Source organism: Nerophis ophidion, linkage group LG20 (assembly GCF_033978795.1).
Source record: "Nerophis ophidion isolate RoL-2023_Sa linkage group LG20, RoL_Noph_v1.0, whole genome shotgun sequence".
In the NCBI taxonomy this organism is placed as follows: Eukaryota; Metazoa; Chordata; class Actinopteri; order Syngnathiformes; family Syngnathidae; genus Nerophis; species Nerophis ophidion.
The window spans coordinates 30,613,426-30,640,508 of NC_084630.1; the positions used below are offsets into that span (position 1 = coordinate 30,613,426).

Consider the following 27,083-nt stretch of genomic DNA (forward strand, 5'->3'; position numbering starts at 1 on the left):
TTACATATTATGTAAATATTTATATATTATATAAATATCTATATAAATATGTACATAAAGTGTTGTAATTATATTCCAACTCCGCGTTCTTCTTGGTCATCGCCACTGCCGATCTCAGGGCAGACACTCTAACCACAAGGCCACTAAGCAGGTAAAAATGTTTCCAAAATGATTTAAAAAAAGAACAATATTTATTATTTCTTCTGCAAAACAAGTATATTGTGTGTCTATTTATTTGATTACATTTGTTTAAATACACCTTTGTTAAACGATTTTTAGTGTTAAGTACTTTTTGAGCACATTCAGCAATTCTGCGATACTACCTATGAACGTGATAATTTTTGGTCACAATAACTGTGATATGGAATTTTCATACCTACGCACAATAAAATACCTTAGTTGCTCAAACAGCATTGCATTCATGCAAGTTTTGATTGGTCTATGTCGTTTGTAATGGGGAGGATGTCAAGGTGTCTTGTAGGGCTGGGCAATATGGACGAAAAATTATATCTCTATATATTTTTACCTAAATTCGATATTCGATGTATATCTCAATATATTTTTCGGTGAAAGTAGACATATAAAGATTTTAATTTTTGAACGATATTCAATGAAATTGAAGTGAATGACAACTCTACTGTAAACATTCAGTGGCACTTTAATTAACCCAGCTAGTCAAGATAGGTATTAACAGCACAGAAAAGAAACTTTTTAAATAGCACAGAATGACTTAACATAAATAAAATAGAAAACAAACATTATTTCTAGGTAAAAAAAAAACATAGATGTGCAAATAATACAAAATGTATCTGTTGAGAGCAATTTGCTTTCCAGCAAAATGTCCTTTTTGTTTGTCCATGTTGCTCTGTCTCTCTGTCTCCCACTGCAACTCCACCACTGTGTTTCGTCGGCAGGTGATTAGATAACAATGCCCACCTGGGCCATCCATCCACCTGTCGCTGTCTTCGAGGCCGGTCCTTGCACACCCCGTTCCGCGGCAGGCCGGCAGGCCACACCCCCCTCCACAGTATCAAACGCAGATAAAATAATACATCTGCAGGCAGGGACTTTGTGATTTCCTTTCCTGGTTCCCTTCTTGCCTCTGATTGGCCTGTCCCTAACCAATCGTGACTCGTCATTATAAACAACCAACCAATCATGGATGTTCTTATACGTGAAAGAACGTCTGGGGAGAATAAGGAAAACAACAAATAAGCGCCGTTTGGTAATTTTAACGTGAAATAAATTATATGGATATAAAGATATTTTCTTTATTTATACGTTGTTTAAAAATATTTCGATACATCTTACAAACTTGATATATCGCCCAGCCCTAGTGCCTTGTATACATGTTAGCATTTAGGCTAAATAATGATTAGCGTGCTTGCTGTTTTTCCGTGTTAATTACAATTTTACGATAGCCGAAATTTGAAATGGTAATACCAACTGTCCAGTTTCAGAATTATTGCTTTCACTAACATGCACGACATGTATTTTAGTGTACATTGCCTGAAAAAGTGAAATGAAACGATGTAAACAAGCCAACGGTAGCATATGCGTCATCGTCTGGTGTTAAGTACAATGGCTTACGAAAGGAAAATTGGGGGGTCACTCTTGGTTGTTTTGGTGATTAACATAATCTAATGACTTGGAAAGATGAACAGGAGGTGGAGATAAAGGGGGGAAGGAGACGTTGTCTATTAAGGCCCTGCCTGTGGACGGGGTGAATAGGCCAGTTTCCCATGCACCGGCGGCACAGACAAGCCCTCTCTGGTTACACAAAATGTCTGCCTGTACGGCCACGCCGAGCGATATTAGCATGATTTTTGCCTTAGTTATCGGAGAGCATTGTGCTTTTAGGCACCCTGTCCGAGTGCCTGGCAGACACTTGAGTTTCTGCGGCAGATTAAAGGACATTTTAGCAGCTTTTTCTTGGGGCCAGGCCATAAAAGCACACAAAGGGAGCAGCTGCCACTAATGTAATCTACAATAGGCTGCTGCAATGTAAAGCTGTCCACTACTTCTTTGTTTTGAATTTTTATGCCATTCTTGACACCCTCTATCACCCATTCCTCTTTATATTTGAATTCCTCGTCCAGACCTAACTCTGTGCACTGAAAAGGTGATTACTACCAACAGCAGCTTTGCCGTACGTTCTAAAGGTTTTCTCTTTCGGTATATCTCTGCTTTACTGTTTAAAAGGTACTCGGTTGGGCCTGCTTCTACAGTCTCAGCTGCATATGTGGGGAATGAGCACAGCGTGACCTTGCCCTTTACAGTTCATTTCTCAGAATGCAACTCAAGCTGTCCGCTGGGGTGGACGTTACGATAACCCTTGGGTCAGTCAGGGGTTGGTTTTGTCAGCTCGACAGGCTGGATCTGGAGAACCTGAGTTCACCGTATAGTATGTACATACAGTACATAGCTGTCAGAACTATTGCTAAAGACTGAAACAGGAGAGATACAAAAAAATGACTACCGTATTTTTCGGACCATTAGTCGCAGTTTTTTCATAATTTGGCCGGGGTGCATCATATACCCCGGAGCGACTTATGTGTGAAATTATTAACACATTACCGTAAAATATCAAATAATATTATTTATCTCATTCGCCGAGAGACGAAGAAAATGTCAGCAATCGTCACACACACGTGAACCAATAAGAATTTGGCGGGGGAGGGTCATGGCAAAAGTGCATTGTGGGTCATGGAATGCTAACTCCTATATGATATATGCTACTGCCGTAGCTATTAAAATGGTTCACTTCATCGTTTGCGGTAACTTGTAAAAACTGAGAAGGGCTGAACAAAAATGGCGCCGAAATCATGTACTGTAGATTACAAGTTGGACGTAGTGAAATATGCTGCAGAAAACGACAAGAGGAAGCGGTGCATACCTTTAGAGTTGGCAGAGTTGTTTAGAAGTGACACAGAAAAAAAAAAATTCATGGGATTTATCGATTAGGAGTGACAGATTGTTTGGTAAACATATAGCATGTTCTATATGTTATAGTTATTTGAATGACTCTTACCATAATATGTTATGTTAACATACCAGGCATTTTCTCCGTTGGTTATTTATGTGTCATATAACGTACACTTATTCAGCCTGTTGTTAAAACAAATAAATAAATGGGTTGTACTTGTATTAGGGTTATCCCGATCCGATATTTGGATCGGATCGACCGCCGATATTTGTCCAAAAATGCATATCGGCAAGGCATGGGAAAATGCCGATCCAGATCCAGTTTTTTTTTTTAAAAACGGTCCTAATTTTCCAACGCACCGATTTAAATAATACATTCCACTCTTCTGCTGCCCCCTACGCTCCGTTTCGCATTTTCCAGCACACCTTCAACACATCCAGAGGTGTGTGTTCTAACTGTTAAGACGGCCGTGTGAATTAAAAGCTACGGTAAAAATGGCAGCTGCGTGGGATTATTTTACCCTACAAAACGAAAAAGATGAAGAGGTGGAGTGCAAAACATGCCACAATAAAGTCAAGCGTGGTGGTAAAGTTGTTAGACATTTTAATGACTTTTGAGAGTGAGACGCTTTTTAGCACTCATTGATGAACACAGGAGCAGGCTGACACCTGAGCATTTTGAAGTGGTCGTCTTTGTTTGAAAGAATCTCCCCATTATGCTTGGACTTCAATTTGTTGCCCCCCCTGACTGGGGAAAACATTTGAAAGGAGTGTGTTGATAGTTTTTTTTGTATTTTTTTTTAAGTTTACACTTGTTCAAGTGCAAGTATTGATGCTGAGTTATGGACATTTTATCCCACTCAGGTTGTTTGTGTGTTTTGCTTTTTTTTAATAATGTTTACAGCATTATTTGCACTTTATACTGCTCACTTTTTTACTGTTTAATGATGCCATTTTTGTTTGACATGTATACTTTTTTCCATTTTGTGTTTATCCTTGAATACCAACCATTGTGTATTATTCAAACTCACCTAATTCAGCTGGCTAGTTGTTATCAAGAGTACTAAAACCCTTTTCAACATGAATCTGACAACTAATTAGGCTAAATAACTTTTAAACTTTAATACATGCTCGGATAGGCCAGTATCGGCCAGTATCTGTATCGGATCGGAAGTGCATAAACAATATCGGTATCAGATCGGAAGTGCAAAAACCTGGATCGGGACATCCCAACTTGTATAGTGCTTTTCTACCTTCAAGGTACTCAAAGCGCTTCGACACTACTTCCACATTTACCCATTCACACACACATTCACACACTGATGGAGGGAGCTGCCATGCAAGGCGTTAATCAGCACCCAACAGGAGCAAGGGTGAAGTGTCTTGCTCAGGACACAACGGATGTGACGAGGTTGGTACTAGGTGGGGATTGAACCAGGGACCCTCGGGTTGCGCACGGCCACTCTCCCTTTGCGCCACGCCGTTCACTATTCTTTATTTATTTTAAATTGCCTTTCAAATGTCTATTCTTGGTGTTGGATTTTATCAAATAAATTTACCCCAAAAATGCGACTTATACTCCAGTGCGACGTATATATGTTTTTTCCCTTCTTTTTTATGCAATTTCGGCCGGTGCGACGTATACTCCGGAGCGATTTATAATCCGAAAAACACGGTAATAATGTCATGAATTATGCACATGAAACACTTGTAGCCGGACAGATTTTGTGTTTGTAAAAATCCAAACAACAGAATTGTTTTGTTTTCCCAGAAAAAAAACACTACCAAACTTTGGCAAAACAGTTGCGTCAATCATGATTGCAATTTCTCGCACACAACATGTTGTTGAGGTTTTACATTGAGAAGCAGCAATTTCCGACTGTAAATTAAGTTTTATAGCACATCAGAGAAGCAATGGTATAAACATCTGGGCCATAAATCTCAGGTGCTGGTGCTGTAACAGCATAGCTGAAGTTAGCTCCATACTCATCCCCTGATTGTCCATTTATTCCAAATCTGTCCACAGACTTATTTGTGTAGGGTTCGTTAGCCGGAGTGCATCCGTGACACGTTCTTGAAACTCCAGTACAGATGCATTTTTGAGATTGTAACTTCATTGTCCTTTTAAGTCCTATCCTATATGCACTGTAAACTCTGCAAATATATGTACACATTTGTCATACTTAGCCATTGGCTACGTCTACACTGTATGTGTGTCATGTCGCTGCCTGTTTAGGAATGTCTAGGTTCACTGGCCCTCTCCGTGCAGAAAGGATGGATCCTAGGTGGATAGCCAACCGTCGAGCAATCCATCTGCACATGCGTGTGTCCCCACTTGCAGCTGGCCGCGAATAAATCCTTCTGTCACCATAAGCACCCAGGCTTTCTGCACATATCCTACTCATTAACTCCTTCCGTGCTGGAAAGAATTCTCTCTGACATGTACCAACGTATGTCTAGTCGCGGATGATTCCTGGATTGTCCCTGGTCCACATGGAAACTTGCTGCTTGTTGCTAGCAGTTCCTGTAATAACGTCTTCCTCGAGAGTCCGTATTGTGTTGTTCCGCTGTTCCTTTGTCTTAGCGCATTTGCACACATGCAACACACATACTCCCACGGCAACACCACATATGTTTGCTTAAACCTGTTGACCCAATAGAAATAGCCCTTTCCCCCCCCACCCCTCCTCTCTGTCGCCCTCCTTTTCTGCTCCTGCGCTCCCCCCGGGGGTATGTTGCTATACCCCCCTAATAAACATAGAGACCTATAGGAGCCCAAGACCCAGACAGGTTCTTGGCAAGATTGTACAGGTAGTACTCCAGCCCGGTTTGAGATCTTAAGGTTCCAGCCTCGTTAAAAGCCTGATTTATGCTCTACAGCTGGGCACAAAGGAACTTACAGGTTGGATACCTAATTAATACCACGCTTGCTACCGCGTAGATGCGTTTTCCTGACTAACCTCTGGGGAGGATAAGCGGAAGGGTCCACGTGATGTATTTTTAACTCCGCAGCAATGTGGATATACAAAGGGTGTAACTAAATAGGGACAGGTAAGCGCGTCATTGGCCACGACAGGCATGATTGTACTCCTTCCTATCGTTTCAACTCAGGCGTTGACTCTTACTTGCAATATGGCCGACGTTGTCCACCGTTCTTTACATGCATTTGCGGCTGATCACGCCACATGTCTTCAATTAGTGCAGAGGAATCTATTACGGTGAGCCTCCACCCTGAAGAATGGTGTGGCGCGCGGTCTGCCATTGCCAAACATATGGCTCATCCATCTAATGGTGAGTTATTGATGGTAAACATTACTCGGAGGTAATCACTGGCTGCTTGCCTCTCTTCTGAGGGGAGAACGTTGTGGCCAATAACAAATCATGCAAATATAGTCCAAGACGATTTCATTAACATTTTTTTCCGGAAATTTGTCCTACTTTGTGTCCAGCCTTTTAGACTTACTCGTTTACAGTAGCAGAGAACTGAACCAGTCATTTGTATGTCTCCATGTGACATGTGACCCATGCCTCCTCCTGCAAAGTCCCTTCCTGTGTCCATCAGAATGTCTTTAAGGGGCTGAACAGGAGGCAAATTTGCAATTTTAATCAGGATTTGCAATGCAACTGGGTTAGGAAGTGGCACAACAATGCTTTCTCCCCAATTAATTAATAATAAGGAAGGGACTTGGAGGGTGAATGGCTGATGGTTGTTTAGGCCATTTAGGTGTCTTTGTGTTATGGGTTTTCGCCATTTGTTAAGCTTATGACAGTGCTATGTCACCAATACTCCATACACAGAGATATAGACTTCCCGTTTTGGGAGGAAAATAGATTTTTAAGCTACATCTGACCCTGTGCTACCATTTGATCAGAAGCGTCAGGCTATTGCCTCTTCCTTAACCACTCGACCATCGTGTGCTCAGTCACACACACCAGATGGGACGCGTGTTAAGACCTCCCTGTCCACAGCTCTGGGCCACGGGATACACCGACACACTGGCCCTCTTGTTTTAAACTTCCATGCCTCACCACAATGCCTCAAGGCTGGGCTGCATAACGAGCTGCGACGGTTGGCCCAAGCTCACATGCCCTAGTCCTCTCACCCTGCGGTGCTAGGACATGATTGAAAAATAACTGCATGTTCAAACCGCTCTTGTTCACTTGTATTTCAGTGATTGCCTATATGCTTCAGAGCTTCCGGGGCTACTTCAAGTGTGTTCGGGTTGATACAAATCCCTTCCACATTAGTGTTAATTATGCATTACTTCAGTTTCACCTCCGTCAGCATAAATATGTGATATGTACTGTGGTTCATCTCTGTTATGTTTTTTTGTATGTATGTGTCACTGGATATTGGGAGATATATTGTAAATAATCAAATATGTATATTGAAATCCACTAAAATGTATCAACGTGCTTTAATGAAAACCCGGGTGAAGCTGGGAATATGCATGGAGAAAAGTACCAATGATTGTCACACATACACAAGGTGTGGTGAAATTTGTCCTCTGCATTCGACCCATCCCCTTGTTCACTCCCTGGGAGGTGAGGGGAGCAGTGGGAAGCAGCGGTGCCGCGCCCGGGAATCATATATGGTGCAAAACGGGGGGTAATTGTTGTAAAATGAGTGTGTGTTTGGGGGTATATTTGGACCTACTCAGTGGCCTAGTGGTTAGAGTGTCCGCCCTAAGATCGGTAGGTTGTGAGTTAAAACCCCGGCCGAGTCATACTTAAGACTGTAAAAATGGGACTCATTACCTCCCTGCTTGGCACTCAGCATCAAGGGTTGGAATTGGGGGTTAAATCACCAAAAATGATTCCCGGGTGCAGCACCGCTGCTGCCCACTGCTCCCCTCACCTCCCATGGGGTGATCAAGGGTCAAATGCAGACAATAATTTCACCACACAAAGAGTGTGTGTGACAATCCTTGGTACTTTAACTTCCATTAGCTCAAAGATATTCTTCAGCTAATGCAGAAAGTCCCAATGTTCATATGTTCTTCACTCACTTTATTTCATCTTCACTTTTGGGATTTTTTGGTCATTCATTCACTTACAAGGACGTGGTCATTCCCTTGCAATTTTATTTTTAGTGTTCATCACCTAATGCATTAAGCCACTTATTCATGATACATACTGTACGATACCTACTCAGTGGCCTAGTGGTTTGAGTGTCCGCCCTGAGATAGGTAGGTTGTGAGTTCAAACCCCGGCAAAGTCATACCAAAGACTATAAAAATGGGACCCATTTCCTCCCTGGTTGGCACTCAACATCAAAGGTTGGAATTGGGGTTAAATCAACAAAAATGAAACCCCGGCGCGGCTACTGTTGCTGCTCACTGCTCCCCTCACCTCCCAGGGGGTTAACAAGGGGATGGGTCGAATACAAATTTCAATCATTGGTACTTTAACTTAATCATGTTTGTGTTACTTAAAAAGAATACTGACTCACACATGCTGCACACGATCCTGGAATACTGTATAAATTCAAGATTGGGCATACTGCTTCCCCAAGCGGATTTAATCTGAGTTTTTCAAGAAGGTGGCAGCCGGTGAAGTTTGTCCATATCTTAAGAATGGCATACTCTAATCAAATAATGTCAAAAGAATGTCACAACAAAGGTTTCTATACCTCCACTTGTAGATATTCCGATTAAAGGTGCAGTTTGCCGTTTTTTTTTTTAAAACCAAGAAATACAAGACTACCACCTAATTAGCATGTTACTACCATTACTGGTTTGAAGGAACACATTGGACAAAAAATTTGTATTTGTCACAATTACAAATTAAATTGAATACAAATTGTTGTAGCCTTGGAGCGTGTGCACGTACACAAATGCAGTCCCAGAGAATCGATTAGTTTGCAGTTAATCTGTTGTCATGATACAGTGGGCTACTGTACACATAATAATGTCAGAACAGTAGCAAAATCTACATGCATAAAAAAAAAACTGTCCCTCGGTTGTCCCAGATGGAAAGTGAGCTGCAGTGAGCATGCTTCGTGCTGCGGCTCCAGTTGGACTTTTTTCTCCTTAATAGTCGCCATCCTCTTAATATTTGCAAATTTTGTAGATCGCTGTCTACGGGTATATCTGGGATACATTAAAGTTACGTCCACATCACAGACATGCTGTCTACACTCCAGACAATTGTGTAAAACTTGTTTACTTCATCATAACATCCGGTTTCAGCAGCACTGTTGTTGGTGATCAAACTCATTTTTTGCCGGTCAAACTTTTGCTGCATCACTGTGCACAAATAATAGCCTATATGCTGTATATCCATTCATAACGTAACAACCTGCAATGTTTTATGTACGTGTGGTTTTGATTAGTTTTTTCCTATGATCTCAAACACACAGTCTATGCCCGAAAGCGGATGGGCGAAAAATGAGGAAATGTTGTCGTCCGTTCGGGTACTCAAGGAGACGAAAGTGTGTGCACAGGACGTAAAACCTGTTCATTGGCAATAAGAGTTAAAAATAGCGTCGGAATTTGTGTGAATTCTTCTGGAAGCTACAATACATTATATGACTTTCATTTATATTCAAGTGAAAAAATACATATTTTGGAAATAAGCGGTAAGAAATGGATGGATGGATGGATGGATTTATATATATTTATATGTTATATAATATGTAATTATATATTTTCAAGCTGTGACGGCTATGATTTTGCTTGACCAGTGTCCATCCATCCATTTTCTACCGCTTATTCCCTTTCGGGGTCGCGGGGGGCGCTGGCGCCTATCTCAGCTACAATCGGGCGGAAGGCGGGGTACACCCTGGACAAGTCGCCACCTCATCGCAGGGCCAACACCGATAGACAGACAACATTCACACTCACATTCACACACTAGGGCCAATTTAGTGTTGCCAATCAACCTATCCCCAGGTGCATGTCTTTGGAGGTGGGAGGAAGCCGGAGTACCCGGAGGGAACCCACGCATTCACGGGGAAAACATGCAAACTCCACACAGAAAGATCCCGAGCCTGGATTTGAACCTTCGTATTGTGAGGCAGACGCACTAACCCCTCTGCCACCGTGAAGCCCTGCTTGACCAGTGTGCCACATTGAATTACATTAAGGGGAAACACTGCATGGTGACCAAATTCATCACAGTTATTATATTTTCATGCTATTGTTAGATGTGCTCAATAAGTACTTATACACAAACTGAAATATTTTAACTACTGTATTTTCCGGGCTAGCGAGCGCACGGGTATTTAAGCCGCTCCCACCAAATTTAAGCTGAAATAAATATGTACAGTGTTGGAATATAACGTGCAGATACACACGGATAAGAACTATTTTATAAATGTTTTTTCATATACCTTAATTGTTTCCGAACAGTACCTGTCACACAGCAGTAAAACGGCTGATCAAACAAAACACAAGTCATCGCCAGGGGCCCACAAGCTGCAAAAGCAAGCTCTCCAACCAGTAGACTCAATAACTCCACAGTGACGTTTTGGTGAATTTACAGAACCTAAACCTAAACAATACAGAACAAATGCCATTGTCAGTTAATAACACTAACAGGCATTTGTAAATGTCTAAGTATATTTCCTAATGCTATCCACGCTAGTTTGATTACATTATGATAGCACGTACAAATAAGCATGGAAACACTCCTACAGACATCACACATGGGATGGTCTAGAACAGGGGTGGGCATTACGTCGATCGCAAGCTACTGGTCGATCTTGGAGGGTGTGTCAGTCGATCACAAGCCAGGCATTAAAAAAATAGACATAAAAAGGAGCAGTCATCAATCTTCACCAAGACTTCACTTTCGTCAGTTGTTTGACATTCTCGGCACCCGAGGATCTTGTGAGATGACGCTGGCTGCTACGAGCTCATTATTAAGAAAAAAACACTGACAGGACGAGAGAAACACTTTTTATTTCAACAGACTCTTGGGCCGTACCTGCTGTCAAAACTCTAAAGACCGACTGCAGAGTTCCTGTCTTCATCATAGAAGACCTGTTTCATCCTGCCGATGCTAACAAAATAAGAGTCTCCGAAAGCTAGCAATTAAGCTACGGAGTTTGATGCCAATGTATTTCTCCCCCGCCATCAGCAACCGCTCCCTCTCCTCGCTCGCCCACACATTCACTGACGTCACTCAGCTGCTGTCAACACATTAAAGGGCCACACACACGTATGCTACTCTCATATGCTACTCTATGCTACTCAGCGTGGCGGGAGAGCTGCCGTTGGCAACTCAAGGGTCCCTGGTTCAATCCCCACCTAGTACCAACCTCGTCACGTCCGTTGTGTCCTGAGCAAGACACTTCACCCGTTGCTCCTGATGGGTGCTGATTAGCGCCTTGCATGGCAGCTCCCTCCATCAGTGTGTGAATGTGTGTGTGAATGGGTAAATGTGGAAGTAGTGTCAAAACGCTTTGAGTACCTTGAAGGTAGAAAAGCGCTATACAAGTACAACCCATTTATCATTTATTATCATAATAAAGTTTAAAAACGAGTATGCAAGTTAGACAAACGAGATGCCAAATCCAACCACTTTCATGTGGTATTGGACAGAAAGGAGGACTTTTTTTCTCCTCCATTTGAAAATGTGGACGTTACCAGCACCACTGTCTGATTCCAATCAATGCAAGTCATCAGAATCAGGTGATACACCAACTTATATTCTTGTCTTCATGAAAGAAAGGAATCTATATGTGTTAAACATGCTTGTATTATCATTAAACACCATTAACTTAACAAAAAGGTCTCTTTCATAAATAAATAAATATAAATTATAAATATGAATGAGGTAGATCTCCTCGACTTGGTCAATTAAAAAGAAGCTCGCCTGCAGAAAAAGTGTGAGCACCCCTGGTCTAGAAAGTATGATGTGACGAGCTGTCACTTCGCTTCTGGTGGGGGTTCCTTGTTTGGTGTTTGTTTCTTGTCGGCGTTCTTAATTTTGTTCCATTTCCTGCAAGTCTCCCTGAGCGCTCGTTTTCATCACCTGTCCCTGATTGGCAGCCCGGCGCACCCGGTTGCAGTTGCCTAACAGGCGGCTATTTATGCCTGCCTCGCCTGTTCCTCAGTGCTCGAGGATTGACTATATTAGGGACCTTATGCAGGATGCATGACTTCTCCTTGTTTGAGTATAACGAAAACTCTTACCTGCACGTGGTTCTCCTGTTTCCTGCATCTTGGGGTCACAACTACCGCAGCCATGCGAGTTTCCGACGTATCAATTGTTTTAGTTATATTGTAAAACATCCATAATTGCTTGGAATGATGAATGAAGAATCATTTTGAGCAAAACAGCTATGAAACAATGACTGCCAATTCAAGGAACAAAAATGGGAAGTGCAGTGAGCGAACTTGTCCAAAATATGGCACCATGGCACAAACGACAATACACCTTTTCAGTGTCTCTTTGGGTGTTCTATGAAAACTGTTTTTTTTTAATACAAAACATTATGCCCCCTTGCGAAGCCGTAGAGGTAAAAGCGTGGGAAAAAAATATCTGCAGTAGGTTTTATTTCTAAAATGTTACATGTGTCTTGTATTCGTGTTAGCCTTTAAGTGAGCAAGCGATTATTAGTGTGTTACTGCAGTGGTTCTCAAATGGGGGTACGCGTACCCCCGGGGGCTACTTGAAGGTATGCCAAGGGGTACGTGAAATTTTTTTTCAAATATTCTAAAATTAGCGACAATTCAAAAATCCTTTATAAATATATTTATTGAATAATACTTCAAAAAATATGAATGTAAGTTCACAAACTGTGAAAATAAAAAATACAACAATGCAATATTCAGTTTTGACAGCTAGATATTTTGTGGACATAAGTAATGATGTTAAAGATTTATTTTTTTGTAAAGAAATGTTTAGGTGGCGACTTGTCCAGGGTGTAACCCGCCTTCCGCCCGATTGTAGCTGAGTTAGGCGCCAGCGCCCCCCGCGACCCCAAAAGGGAATAAGCAGTAGAAAATGGATGGATGTTTAGAATTAAGTTCATGAACCCAGATGATCTCTATTACAATCCCCAAAGAGGGCACTTTAAGTTGATGATTGCTTCTGTGTGTAGAAATCTTTATTTATAATTGAATCACTTGCTTATTTTTCAACAAGTTTTTAGTTATTTTTATATCTTTTTTTTTTCCAAATAGTTCAAGAAAGCCCACTATAAGTGAGCAATATTTTGCACCGTTATACAATTTACTAAATCAGAAACTGATGACATAGTGCTGTATTTTACTTCTTTATCTCTTTTTTCAACCAAAAATGCTTTACTCTGATTAGGGGGTACTTGAATTAAAAAAAAATGTCACAGGGGGTTCATCTCTGAAAAAAGGTTGAGAACCACCGTGTTAGTGAACTTAAGTTTTTCAACATGTGATTATCAATAAGTTTTATGATGATTACATTTTGCAATGGGTATAGTAACCATTGGGAATTTTTTTTGGGGTTTATTTAGCCTTTATTTAACCAGATAAAATCTCATTGAGATCCAAGATCTCTTTTCCAAAGGAGACATGGCCAAGAGGGCAGCAGCAAGGTCACATTAAAAACAGTAAACAACACATAAAACATCAAATTTACAACATTAAAAGTTGCTCACATAACACGTGCATACAGACAAGGTAGACTGCAATCCTTTTTTTTTACCATGGTTTATCGTTTTACCGGTAATTAATACATATTTTCTGCTTACATAGACATAGACTGCACTAACCAGCTAAAATGAAGTATAGGTACCTGTTTTTGCAAAGTCAATAATACTCAATTTTAGGCCCGGGTGATATATTGATTTCACCGATAAATTCAAATTTTTTGTTGCAGACGTTTTTAAAAAAATAAAAAATCTACGGTTTTCTCCTCTTGTTTCGGCAGCTGCCACAGTCGTCACCTGCCCTCTTACTTCCTTTGCGGACATCCACAAGCCTTGCAAAACATGTCTAATGCCAACGAGAGCGAGACAAGAAAGAAAATACAAGTGTTGTCAGTGCTTTAGATTTGAGGCAACATGCGTAACACAAGTTACTGCACGCTGCAAAGTTTTCTTTAAAAAAAAAACAGCAGCGCAACAAACTTATTCCAGCATCTGAAACGGCATCGAACCGAGTGGGGGAAATTCAACTCTTTACAATGCGAGCAAGACCACAACAACAACACAAGGTTTACCGTGTACAGTAGTGGTCCCCAACCACCGGGCCGCTGCCCGATTGGTATCGGGCCGCATACGAATTTTTTATTCATTTTTATTTAAAAAATCAAAATAATTTTTTTTTTTTTTTTTTTTTTTTTTTATTAAATCAACATAAAAAACACAATATACACTTACAATTAGTGCACCGACCACAAAAACCTCCCTTTTTCATGACAAAAAACATCCCTTTTTCATGACAAAGAAAAAAAAACAAAAACTCACACCCAGTGGGCAAGGAGAACTCACACCCAGTGGGACGCCAGTGACAATGATGACTATGAGAACCTTGGAGAGGACCTCATATGTGGGCAAATGCAACTAAACATATATGTAATGATAATAATTTGAAATACAAAATAAAGCAGATAAACGGAGGGGATTTGTCTTAACCTTGTAGATTGTTATAGTAACAATAGGTTAAGTTTTCTCAGTGTGCCATGTGTTACCCAGTTCCCTCTAGGGCAACAACGTTAATGTTTGTTTGATAAAACTTGATTATATGCATGTACTTGTGTATGTACAGTATGTGTATATGTAAAATACTAAAAGAAAAAAACCTTCTGTTGTATTCCTTGGTTTCTTTAAAAAGTAGGGGAATAAAATCGACAAAAATTGTAAATTAAAGGGTTTGTGAAAAAATCTGATATTTTTTTTAGCCATATCGCCCAGGCCTACTCTATTTTTAGAAAAAAAAGTGACAATTTAACAATTATTATAGAGTATGTATTTTGTTTGCAATGGCCTTGCACCATACTGTGGCAGGTGAGATCTTACAGTATGTGAAATATTTTAGGTGTTGTTACAGTTTCTAATACCGCAGGTATGTTATCTTGCCTTTGCTTTCTTTGATTCAACTAAATCATCTGCCCGGGACAGCTTTAACATAACGAGATGCAACACACTCGCTTTAAGCTTGTCATTTAAAATGGTCTGTCTTTATTGCTCTGTCCATCTCCCCCTGCATGTCAGTGAAGACAGAGGAGGGCTAAAGCCGGTAGGTCAGATATAGAGCCCTCTATGCTCCGGTGAAGCTGAATTGCGTACCGGCAAATGGTATGCAGGCTCATAACGTGCTCTACTCGTACAATAGCGAGAGACGAAACAGTTTTGACAGTGTCGAATGCCCTGCCCGGGGGGCCTTATCATCCTCCGCTGCTTGCTTGCCTCCCTCCTGTTTCTTCCCCCCTGATGCTATCTGTCTGGAGATTTATGCAGAAATGTGCAGCAAGCCGACCTCCTGGTCCCCCTCCATCCTTTCTGCAGGGACGCCGGCCTGTCATAAGCAGAGCGATGCAGGGATAGTGAAGCTCAGGCTGCTGGCCTCGTGTATGACAGAGGCTATCTTGCCTGTGCTCTTCTAACCTGAATGATGCTTCCCAGAAAAGACATACATTTATCTCTAATGTTGCATTGTCTTAGTTTTATTCCGCCCGCGTTAGGCTTTTTAAATCTGGTTTTAAAGGGGAACATTATCACAATTTCCGAATGGTTAAAAGCAATAAAAATCAGTTTCCAGTGGCTTATTTTTTTTTCAAAATTTTTTTCAAAATTTTACCCATCCCGGAATATCCCTAAAAAAAGCTTTAAAGTGCTTGATTTTCGCTATTCGCTTAAGCCACTGTCCATTTCCCTGTGACGTCACATAGCGATTCCAATACAAACAATGGCGAATAGCACAGCAAGATATAGCGACATTAGCTCGGATTCAGACTCGGATTTCAGCGGTTTAGCAATTTAACAGATTATGCATGTATTGAAACAGATGGTTGGAGTATGGAGGCGGATAGCGAAAACGAAATTGAAGAAGAAACTGAAGCTATTGAGCGAATAGCTATTTAGGCTAATCGGCCATCTTTGCGTTAGCATCGCCGGCAAAATGTGCTGACCAACCGATCAGGACTTTCGCATTGTCACTGGATCAACTTAAATCCGTCGAATCGTAAGTGTTTGTTTCGCATTAAATGTGGGTGGAAGGAAACGCTGGATGTAAATATAGTTTCAAATGTACATACAGGTAGCCTAAATAGCATGTTAGCATCGATTAGCTGGCAGTCATGCCGCGACCAAATATGTCTGATTAGCACATAAGTCAATAACAACAACAACACTCACCTTTGTGATTTCGTTGACTTTATCGTTGGGAATGCATCTGCTTTGAGTGTCGCAGGATATCCAGACATTTTTGCCATCTCTGTGCCATTTCTGTCATAGCATCGCCGATAAAAACCAAACGGGGGACTTTTGCATCTCTTGACACTAGAGCAACTTAAATTTGTCGATTGGTATGTGTTTGTTTGGCATTAAATGTGGATGGAGGGAAGGCTGGATGCAAATATAGCAACAAATGAGGCATAAAGATGCGATATGTACATACAGCTAGCCTAAATAGCATGTTAGCATCGATTAGCATGCCGTGCTAATCGATGCACATTCAACTTGAATCCGTCCCTGATCGTGTTGTTACACCCTCCGACAACACACCGACGAGGCATGATGTCTCCAAGGTATCGGAAAACAGTCGAAAAAACGGAAAATAACAGAGCTGATTTGACTCGATGCGTGTGATGTGTAGGGAAAAATGGCGTTGAGTACCGATGTGACGTCACGTTCTGACGTCGTCGCTCAGAGAGGCTTAAACAGAAAGGTGTTTAATTCGCCAAAATTCAACCATTTAGAGTTCGGAAATCGGTTAAAAAAATATATGGTATTTTTTCTGCAACATCAAGGTATAGATTGACGCTTACATAGGTCTGGTGATAATGTTCCCCTTCAGTTACAATTGTTCAGGTAAATCTTCATATGATACCTCACATTAATCTTCTTACACTCCTTCTCAATCTTGGATGTAGGGCTGGGCGATATGGCCTTTTATTAATATCTCGATATTTTCAGGCCATATCTCAAAACACGATATACATCGCAATATTTTGCCTTAGCCTTCAATGAACAATTGATGCATATAATCACAGCAGTATGATGATTCTATGTGTCTACATTAAACCATTCTTCTTCATACTGCAATAATGTATGCTCATTTTAAACTTCAATGCAGAGAGGGATATCACAAATAAGTCCATTTACCAAAACTGTATTTATAAATAGTTATTAAGCAGTGGCACAAACATTCATGTTATTTCAAAACAGAAAATGCAAGATTGTCAGAGACATTTTAAAACAAGCTATGAGTGCACTTTTGTGCATGATGTCACTAAGAAGACATATCAAAAGAACACTGAAATAAAATGCACTTTTTGCACAGAACGACACTACAATAGTTTAAAACAAATAATGTGCACTTTTGTGCATGATGTCACACAAGATATTTCAATAAGTGTCAATCAAAAATGAGCTGCTTAATAGGAAATCACATAGCAGTGCTGCTACTTTTTGTAGCTACGCCTTTGCTGCATAAATGTTGAACCTAAACCACCGCCAGACGATGTGCCCTGTGCTGTTTTTCTTGGGAATTAATTATTCCTTCATTTGTTACCAGATTGGCACCTTCTCTCTCTCGTATTACCACTCTCAACACACTGTTAGCATCACAGCTAATGCTATCCATGTAGCTACCTCTCTGCGCGGGGAAGGCGTGTGACGTTGCACGCATGACTTATGTAAGAAGGTGTGCTTGTTGACGTCTCTGTGAAAAGGAGAGACAAAAAAAGAGTGGGAAACGCATGCAGTGTAATGCCCACAGCTAAAAACAACTACGTGAGACTGTATACTGGAATATCGCGATATAGTCAGTTTCTATATGGCACAGAGACAAACCCGCGATATATCGACTACATCGATATATATCGCCCAGCTCTACTTGGATGTGTCCCAAAATACTCCCTCTTGATTAAGCCTTCTCATGTACCTGCATCGGTGTGTTCAAACTCCCAATTGGCGTTTTTGTCTTCAAAGCTTTCCTTTATTTAATTCCTACTCCGCAAAAGGTTGCCTCATCTGACAGTGGTTTGATCCCGTGAAGCGCATCCCAATTCAATAAAAAAATCAGTGCAGATGCTCGCATAAGTGACGGTCCATTTAATTAGACTAGTTAAGCTTAGAAGCCCAGAGGCCTTTTTCAATGTACCATTAGCGCTACAATGAGAAAGTACAGCATCCGGCCTCCCACTGTTGTTAGTAAGCAGAGAACAAATAATGAGACACGGCTGGCCCAGATTTATAACAAGGTCTGCCGGACCAAGTGGCACCCAAACATGAGGCTGCCCAGCTGAGCTTAGTTTGAATGGATGGATGAACGGAAGAGGGATGGATGGATGGGTGAATGTGGGTGGATGGTCAGTTCGCACACGGTTCAATGGACTGAAAAGATCAAACACAATAAGGTTACTCAGGGAAAAAAGTCAATGTGGTGCTTATTTTGAAATGATCACGGAGAGTGTGTTACACACCTTATGTACCGACATAGGCCTGGGCCAATAGTCAATAAATCGATTAATTAGATTTTTCAGATTTGTATTAAGAATCCCCATTAGCTGGTTGCCACAACAACTCACTAGTCTTCCTGGGGTCCACAAACTCAATACAATTACAAGTAAAAGCATATAATTACTACACAATACAGAAACAAATACAAATCATCAACAAGCAAACAAACAAACAATTTACAGTCTCAGAATATTAGTTACCAATTGAATGATAAGTGATAATGAACTTGATCATTTTGTCATCAATCAATCAATCAATCGAAGTTTATTTATATAGCCCTAAATCATAGGTGTCTCAAAGGGCTGCACAAGCCAAAACGGCATCCTCGGCTCACATCAGGGCAAGAAAAAAACTCAACCCAATGTGATATAATGAGAAACCTTGTAGGGGACCTCAGATGTGGGTGCAATGGACGTCGAGTGAATTTAGTTAATAGTGTTAAGGTCGAGTCCATAGTAGGGCCAGCAGGGGATCATCTTGAGTGGAGACAAGTCAGCAGCGCAGAGACGTCCCCAACTGATGCACGGATGAGTGGTCCACCCCGGATCCCGACTTTGAACAGCTAGCGTTTCATCTGCGGTCACCTAATAACCTTTCCAAGCAGGAGAGGGGGGCAGAGCAGAAAAGAGACGGCACATCAACTGGTCTAAAAGGGGGTGGGTTGTTTAAAGGCTGGAGTATACAAATCAGTTTTAAGATGTCGTCATCAATGAATTGCCATGTCCACTGTTTGTTTTTGTTGCCTCTCGCTTTCACTTATTCAATAGCAGAATTAAATGAACTGTGTGACGTAGGGCTGCAACTATCGTTTAGTTCAGGGGTGTCAAACTCATATTATAATTTGGTGCAGCCGGGCCGGAGCAGGAGGGGATAGAAAGAGAAAAAAGGAAGACAGAGGGGGAAATTGCGGGAACAAGGGGGGATAAGGTAGAGGGACAACCGCAACAGCAAACACAACAATAACAATAACAACGACAACATCAGCTAATAGGATATGTACACATACAATGGTAAAAGTGATAGCAAAGAAGCAGTTAGTGAAATTAATATTAATAGTACAGAAATGACAATGAGCATTATTACACTACAAATGGAGCAATACACATACCAATAGAAATATCACTATTGACAATGAATAATAACAATATTTACCTCTATTAACAACAATAAAATTGTTTCAAATGCAACTAAACATGTTCGGGGGCCACATGGAGAAAAATGTACTCCCAAGTGGGCCGTATCGGTAAAATAACCGCACGATAACTCAAAAATAAAGACAACTTCAGATTGTTTTCTTTGTTAAAAAAGAGAACACGCACATTCCAAAAATGTACAAATCATAATATTTTTTTTGTTTTTTTTTTACACTTACACATTGCTGTTGTGAAGTGAATTATATTTATATAGCGCTTTTTGTCAAGTGACTCAAAGCGCTTTACATAGTGAAACCCAATATCTAAGTTACATTCAAACCAGTGTGGGTGGCACTGGGAGCAGGTGGGTAAAGTTTCTTGCCCAGGGACACAACGGCAGTGACTAGGTTGGCAGAAGCGGGAATCGAATCTGCAACCCTCAAGTTGCTGGCACGGCCACTCTACCAACTGAGCTAAACCGCCCCTGTTGATAGTATTCTACTTTTATTTGTTGTTATTTATACTTTTTTGAGTAAATTATGTGATAATGTTCATCAGTCAACTCGTCGGTGTTAATTTTTAACCTATCAAGATTAAAAACTTATATAAAAATCCAATTACAGTATGTTTTTTATGTAGTTTGCTCATTTTCCTGGACTGATGTACTAACATCTTTTTTTTACATATGTAGCGTCGTTGACAAGGATACAAATATTTGCTATTGCGCCATCTAGTGGACACATTTAGAACAGCAGTTTCTTTCATTCCAAAATTTCGGCTCATTTTTATACTTGACAAAATCCTCCCACGGGCCGGATAAAACCTGGTTTAATTGGTTTGGCTAATCCGATAAAATTTCCAATTTTTTGATGAATGTGCATCATCAACATTTATATTGGACTTTTTTCATATGTGCATTGATAAAACTAAATAACTTAAAGGTCCACTCGTCGCTGCGACACAGACCACAGTACCCACACACCACCGCTCGCATGTGCGCTTTATTGCAGCGACCGTGCGTAAACTATGTTTGCATATTTTTTAAATTCCGGCCAATCCATGTTGTACAGAGTTTTAAAATTTGTATTAGTTGCACTCATCAGCAAAAAAATGCTGATAATAAAAACATTTGTGGGACAATATATTGTAAAATGTTTACTCACAGTTATATTTCAGTGTCTAGCTTCACCTGCACTTTATCTCATTTTACACGATATGTTAGCACCCCAGATTTACAGTTGTCGTACCCAAAAGACAGAACAATTGTGCTAAAAATGAGAACCCCTGCCAATTAAAATTCTCACATGCGTACGAAAGCACGCAAACAATATGCGCTCCCAGCACACATGCACACAAATTGCTGTGCATGCATTCATGCGTTCTTGTGTGGGTGCCATCTGTGTCTAATGGTTTCTTCATGGCCGGGACGCCGCTGTTCCAGTGTTGCTCCTTTTAACTTTCAGAAGAAAGAGAAAGGTATAGGCAAGGAGTGTGAATGTCTGATTAGAGAAAAAACGGCAGCCGGCAAATGACTTTCCATTAGACACAAGCCCTTTAAAACCACCATGCATATTTAATCTGAAGATTTGTCCTTTCCAGCATAACTTTTCCTACCCTTCTTCATTCCCTCTTGGGTCTCCGCTTTTCTATGTGTGTGGCGTGCGTAGTGGTTCGTGGTCAGCTTCTCTGAAATCCCAAGTGTCTGTAACCTCCAACAACCGCCAGCGTTGCTTCAGACTGGTACAAGACCGGGTTTTAGGCCCGCTGTGTTGGCTGGCTGGCTTTCTGTTTAGTAAACAGCATTCCCTGCATCCGGCTTTGTCTTAGAAACAAGTGTTGGTCAAACAAACCTTTTGTATGCGGCCACTAGGCTCAGCGTTCCGCACCAAGTTTGGTCCGGTGACAAAGAAGTGAGTGTTTGAGCACGTGTGTGTGTGTGTGTGTGTGTGTGTGTGTGTGTGTGTGTGTGTGTGTGTGTGCAGTGGTGTCAGAGAAACACAGTTTGTTGGAGGGAAAAGAGGAGTTACAAAGCCACTCAGAGGCTCTACTAGATGTTTTCTCACTCCAATTAGACCCTGTTACCGGATATCCCATTAAACAAATAAACCCCGTTTCGGCCACACTATATCATCGTTTAAGGTTCTCCTCCTTGGATACTTTTTTTACACGAGTAAGTGCGGCGTGTATTTCTTGAATGTCCGGCTCTTAGCTTTGTATGGACTCATTGATCCTTTACAGACTGAGTTCGTAGAGGAAGTGACGGCAGAAAGATCGCACTCCACACAGGAAGTGACGTCAGAAAGAACGTGCCACAGCCAGCTTCATGATGAAGCTGTTTTGTAACTCGGAGCTAACCACTGGAAATATGGAAGCGAGTCATCCAGAAATGCCCGTGTTTCTCGTTGTACATCAGAGGTCGGGAACCTTTTTGGCTGTCAGAGACATGAAATCCAAATATTATAAAATGTATTTCCGTAAGAGCCACATAATTTTTTTTTAACACTGAATACAATACATGCATTTTTAAAGGGGGACATTATCACAATTTCTGAAGGCTTAAAACCAATAAAAATCAGTTCCCAGTGGCTTATTTTATTTTTCGAAGTTTTTCTCAAAATTTGACCCATCACCAAAAAATCACTCAAAAATTTCAGTTCGGTAGTACCTCGGTTTAGAGGTCACGGTTCGGTTCACTTTCGGTACAGTAAGAAAACAACAAAATATAATTTTTTTTGTTATTTATTTACCAAATTTGTAAACAATGGCTTTATCCTTTTAACATTGGGAACACTATAATAATTCTGCCCACGTTAATCCACATCAAACTGCCTCAAGTTGTTGCTTTGATTAAATAAAATGAAAAAACCTTTCTTCTACATATAAAAAGTGCAAAATTAAACAGTTTCCATCGATACTGTTTAATGTCAACTCATCATGCTTAATTTATTACAGCATTTGGGAAGCATGTAGTTGACTTTTATTATGTAAATGTATTTTTATCAACATGTGATAGCAGGGACCCTGCTATTCAAAACCAGGCTGCTACATTACTAATGATTCATGTAACTATAGCTGAAAAATAGTACAATTGCAATAGGAGAGACTATTCATCCCTAAACATAATGGAGTTCAATGAAATAACAGACAGACAGGGCTTTGCTGCCCCTAAAACACGCATATGCACGCACACACACACACACTCACACTCACACACACACACATGCACACACACACACAGCAAAATGAGCTAACGTTACCCTAAAAGCTAATAAGCCCTCACCTCAAGCCTATACTGTGAGCAACCTGAGCTGCAGTTTAAGTTTCTAGAAGGTCAACAGGCTCATAGTGATGTTAGTAATAGTTGTGACTGGGAAGTGTTTAGTATAATTTGGGTAGAGTGGGCTGCTCCCCTGCTAAACGAATATCTCTGCTCGACGCTAAAGCATTGACTACATCGTTCTGAAGTCTGAATACGCACTGCTGATTGGCTGTTACATCGCTCTGAATACGCACTGCTGATTGGCTGTTACATCGCTCTGAATACGCACTGCTGATTGGCTTTGGTTATATGATTGGCTTTGTATGTAACCAATCATATGGTTGTGTGGGCGGGACAATGCTTGCTGCTGAGACAGAGCCACAGAGGCAGAAAGCAGAGCACAGCAGCTTGTGAAGACTCTGCTTCTAAACTCGTTCGGTACGCCCGCGTGCCGAACCGAAACCCCAGTTCCGGAACGGTTCAGTACAAATACACGTACCGTTACACCCCTACCATCACGCAATATCCCGAAAAACGGTTTCAAAGTGCCTGAATTTAACCGTCGTTATATCCACCCGTCTATTGTCCTGTGACGTCACTGCGTGAAGCCACCAGAAACAAACATGGCGGATAGCACAGAAAGGTATAGCATAGTAGCTCGGATTCAGACTCGGATTTCAGCGGCGCAAGCGATTCAACAGATTAGGCATGTCTTGAAACGGATGGTTGGAGTGTGGAGGCAGATAGCGAAAATGAAATTTACGAAGAAACTGAAGCTATTGAGCCATATCACGACAGACAGCGGCACGGGAGGAAGCGAGGACGAATTTGGCGATTGCCTTCTAACCAATGATTGGTATGTGTTTGTTTGACATTAAATGTGGATGGAGGGAAAGGCTGGATGCACATATAGCTACAAATGAGGCATAATGATACAATATGTACATACAGCTAACCTAAATAGCATGTTAGCATCGATTAGCTTGCAGTCATGCCGTGACCAAATATGTCTGATTAGCACACTCCACATAAGTCAATAACATCAACAAAACTCACCTTTGTGATTTCGTTGACTATTGTTGGAAATGCATCTGCTTTGAGTGTCGCAGGATATCCACACATTCTTGCCATCTCTGTGCCATCTCTGTCGTTGCATAGCTGTCGTCGGTAAAGTGTGCAGAAGAAACGAAGGACTTTCGCATCTTTTGGCCACAGGTGCAACTTGAATCCGTCTCTGTTAGTGTTGTTACACCCTCCGACAACACGCCCACGAGGCATAATGTCTCCAAGGTACGGGAAAACAGTCTAAAAAACGGAAAATAACAGAGCTGATTTGACTTGGTGCGTGTAATAAGATTGAGAAAATGGCGGATTGCTTCATGTTGTGACGTCACGGGTGAAAGGTCATCGCTCGACAGGCTATCAATTGAAAGGCGTTTAAATCGCCAAATTCACCCTTTTAGAGTTCGGAAATAGGTTAAAAAAAGATATGGTCTTTTTTCTGCAACATCAAGGTATATATTGACGCTTACATAGGTCTGGTGATAATATTCCCCTTTAAGTAAGACAAACATTTTTAGAATATAATAAGTCTCTTATTATTTTTGATAACATTGTTATTCTGAAGCTAACCAATTATAAATAAAATACTTCTTTCCATTAATGCGACCCTCCTGTACCCCGAAGGACCCCTGGGGTTGGCTGAGCCACCCGCAACCTTGAACGGGAAAACAGATGGATGGATTAAAATGCATGAGAATGTTTTATTATTTGAACATTATTTTTAACACTGTTATTTCCAGCGGAATTATTCATTACTTATCGTGTTAAGCAAGGTCAGCTAAGATTTATCTGAGAGCCAGATACAGTCGTTAAAAGAGCCACATCTGGTTCGCGAGCCATAGGCTCCCTACCACTGTTCTACATCTACAGATGCTTGTAGAAATCACACATGAAAACCTTAAGAGAAAGCGATTGCAGCTATTTGGGATACAACACTTCTCAGACGGCAAGAGAACTTTCCAATGTCCAGGTCAGCTGTGATTTTACTTACCGAAAAACTTAGGGGAGACTACGAGAATGCGGGATCCCGTGGGTGTGATTACAAAAAAGGTAGCATGTGCTTTGTATTACCTGGCCATTAAGGAAAGACTACGGCAAACGGCGAATGCTTTTGGACTGGCAAATCAGACTGTATTACTTGTTGTCCGCCATGTATGTCGCGTACTAGGTCCAGAGTATATAAAGTCCCCAAAACTAATGGACAATGAAGGTGAAGGCAAAAGAGTGAGGAGTGTCCTGACCGGATATCTATACCCCTAGATTGATTGATGTAAAATATTCTTTACCACAATGTTCACTTTCACTTTTATGATGTCTCAGGTGTGATTAACTACAATAGGGCCCCACAGCACACTGGATCCTAGTTAATTGAAATACCCCAACACTGGATATTGTTCAGATGAGTTACATTTAATTTAAGAACTTGCACACTAGGTAGCGTAGCGCCGGCAGACGGAGAGGGTGAGGGGGTCTTAAACGAACATTGTGTGTGTGTGTGGACAAGGATAAGGTTAGGTAGGATTTACCCTGGATAACCTAAAAGGGGCCTTAATGTATTACAGAAGTAATTATATTTCATTTGTCCACTTTTTACATCCAGTCTCGGTTTGGGTATTGTTTGAGTTTAGACGATTTTAGTTCCCAATTCCTTAAGAAGTGTCACCAATTTAGTATGCATTTCTCACATGGCTATTCTCAAGAAGTAGACAAATATCAATGTTTTAAACTTAAATATAAGTGTTTATTTCCACAGGAGTATACTTTTGCAAACGTTTCACTTTGTTTTTGAAAACCTCATAAACATTTACACATATTCTGTTGTTCATGTGGTATTGGTATAATGTGTTCGATCAGGGGTTTATGCTGCCTATACCGATCACACTCTGATCATCCATGAGTGAAATTGGCCAATACATCCATCCATCCATCCATCTTCTTCCGGTTATCTGATGTCGGGTCGCGGGGACAGCAGCCTAAGCAGGGAAGCCCAGACTTTCCTCGCCCCAGCCACTTCGTCCAGCTCTTCCCGGGGGATCCCGAGGCGTTCCCAGGCCAGCCAGGAGACATACTCTTCCCAACATGTCCTGGGTCTTCCCCGTGGCCTTCTACCAGTTGGATGTGCCCTAAACACCTCCCTAGGGAGGCGTTAGGGTGGCATCCTGACCAGATCCTGACCAGATGCCCGAACTAGGTGGTTCAGGCATCTGGTCAGGATTTTGGCCGAAACCGATCATATTTCTTCATGGTGAGTGCTATTAACAGTGTAACATTATTATCATATATATTAATGATTTGAAATAGTTCCTTATGTTTTTTTTTAATTATATACTTTTGCTTGATCAAAAGAGTCAATAGTGCACAACTAACTAAGTAACTAAACAGAAGGTTTAGTGTGTGAGACTTAAATTTGTTTTCCTGGAAGTCATCCTGTGGCCGGTGAATTATTCCTTAAATTTGTAAAAATTAACAAAAAAATAAATAGATATAAAAAATATCGCTCAAATCCCTCCAGTTTCAAATCTCAAATCTCTCTAGTTTCTATTAAACTACCCTTTGATATCCATCCATCCATTTTCTACCGCTTATTCCCTTTGGGGTCGCTGGTGCGTATCTCAGCTACAATCGGGCGGAAGGCGGAGTACACCCTGGACAAGTCGCCATCTCATCACAGATCCTTGGTATCCTCACTACCAATTGATGAAAGATTAACAAAAACGACAAAAAAATAAATAGATGTAAAAAATATCGCTCAAATCCCTCTTGTTCCTATCATATAGTGATACTACGTTTGATATCATCACTTCCGATTTATGGATCGATCCATCTTCCGCTTTCATGTGTGTGTCAACAGGGGAGCCCGACAGTTATATTATCCTCTCCCTGGTTTACCCCAGATTACCAATGTACATGTGGTGATGGGCCTGTGGCGAGGGGCCTCGGTGGAGAACGTACATCAATATACACATAAAGTGCACATGCATGTATGAATCATATTAAATTGTAAATACATTTTGGAATAAACTGAAAAAAAGCAATACAATAAAACAGGAGTAACGTTGGCTCTAATGCCGCTAGCTTAATGCCAACGTAT

The 27,083-nt window shown here is 41.0% G+C and overlaps 1 protein-coding gene across 1 annotated transcript in view; it reads left to right on the forward strand.

Moving 5' to 3' along the window:
- Positions 1 to 27,083, forward strand: part of LOC133538996 (B-cell lymphoma/leukemia 11A-like) — a 94,314-nt gene that overhangs the window by 49,112 nt on the left and 18,119 nt on the right. The window lies entirely within an intron of this gene.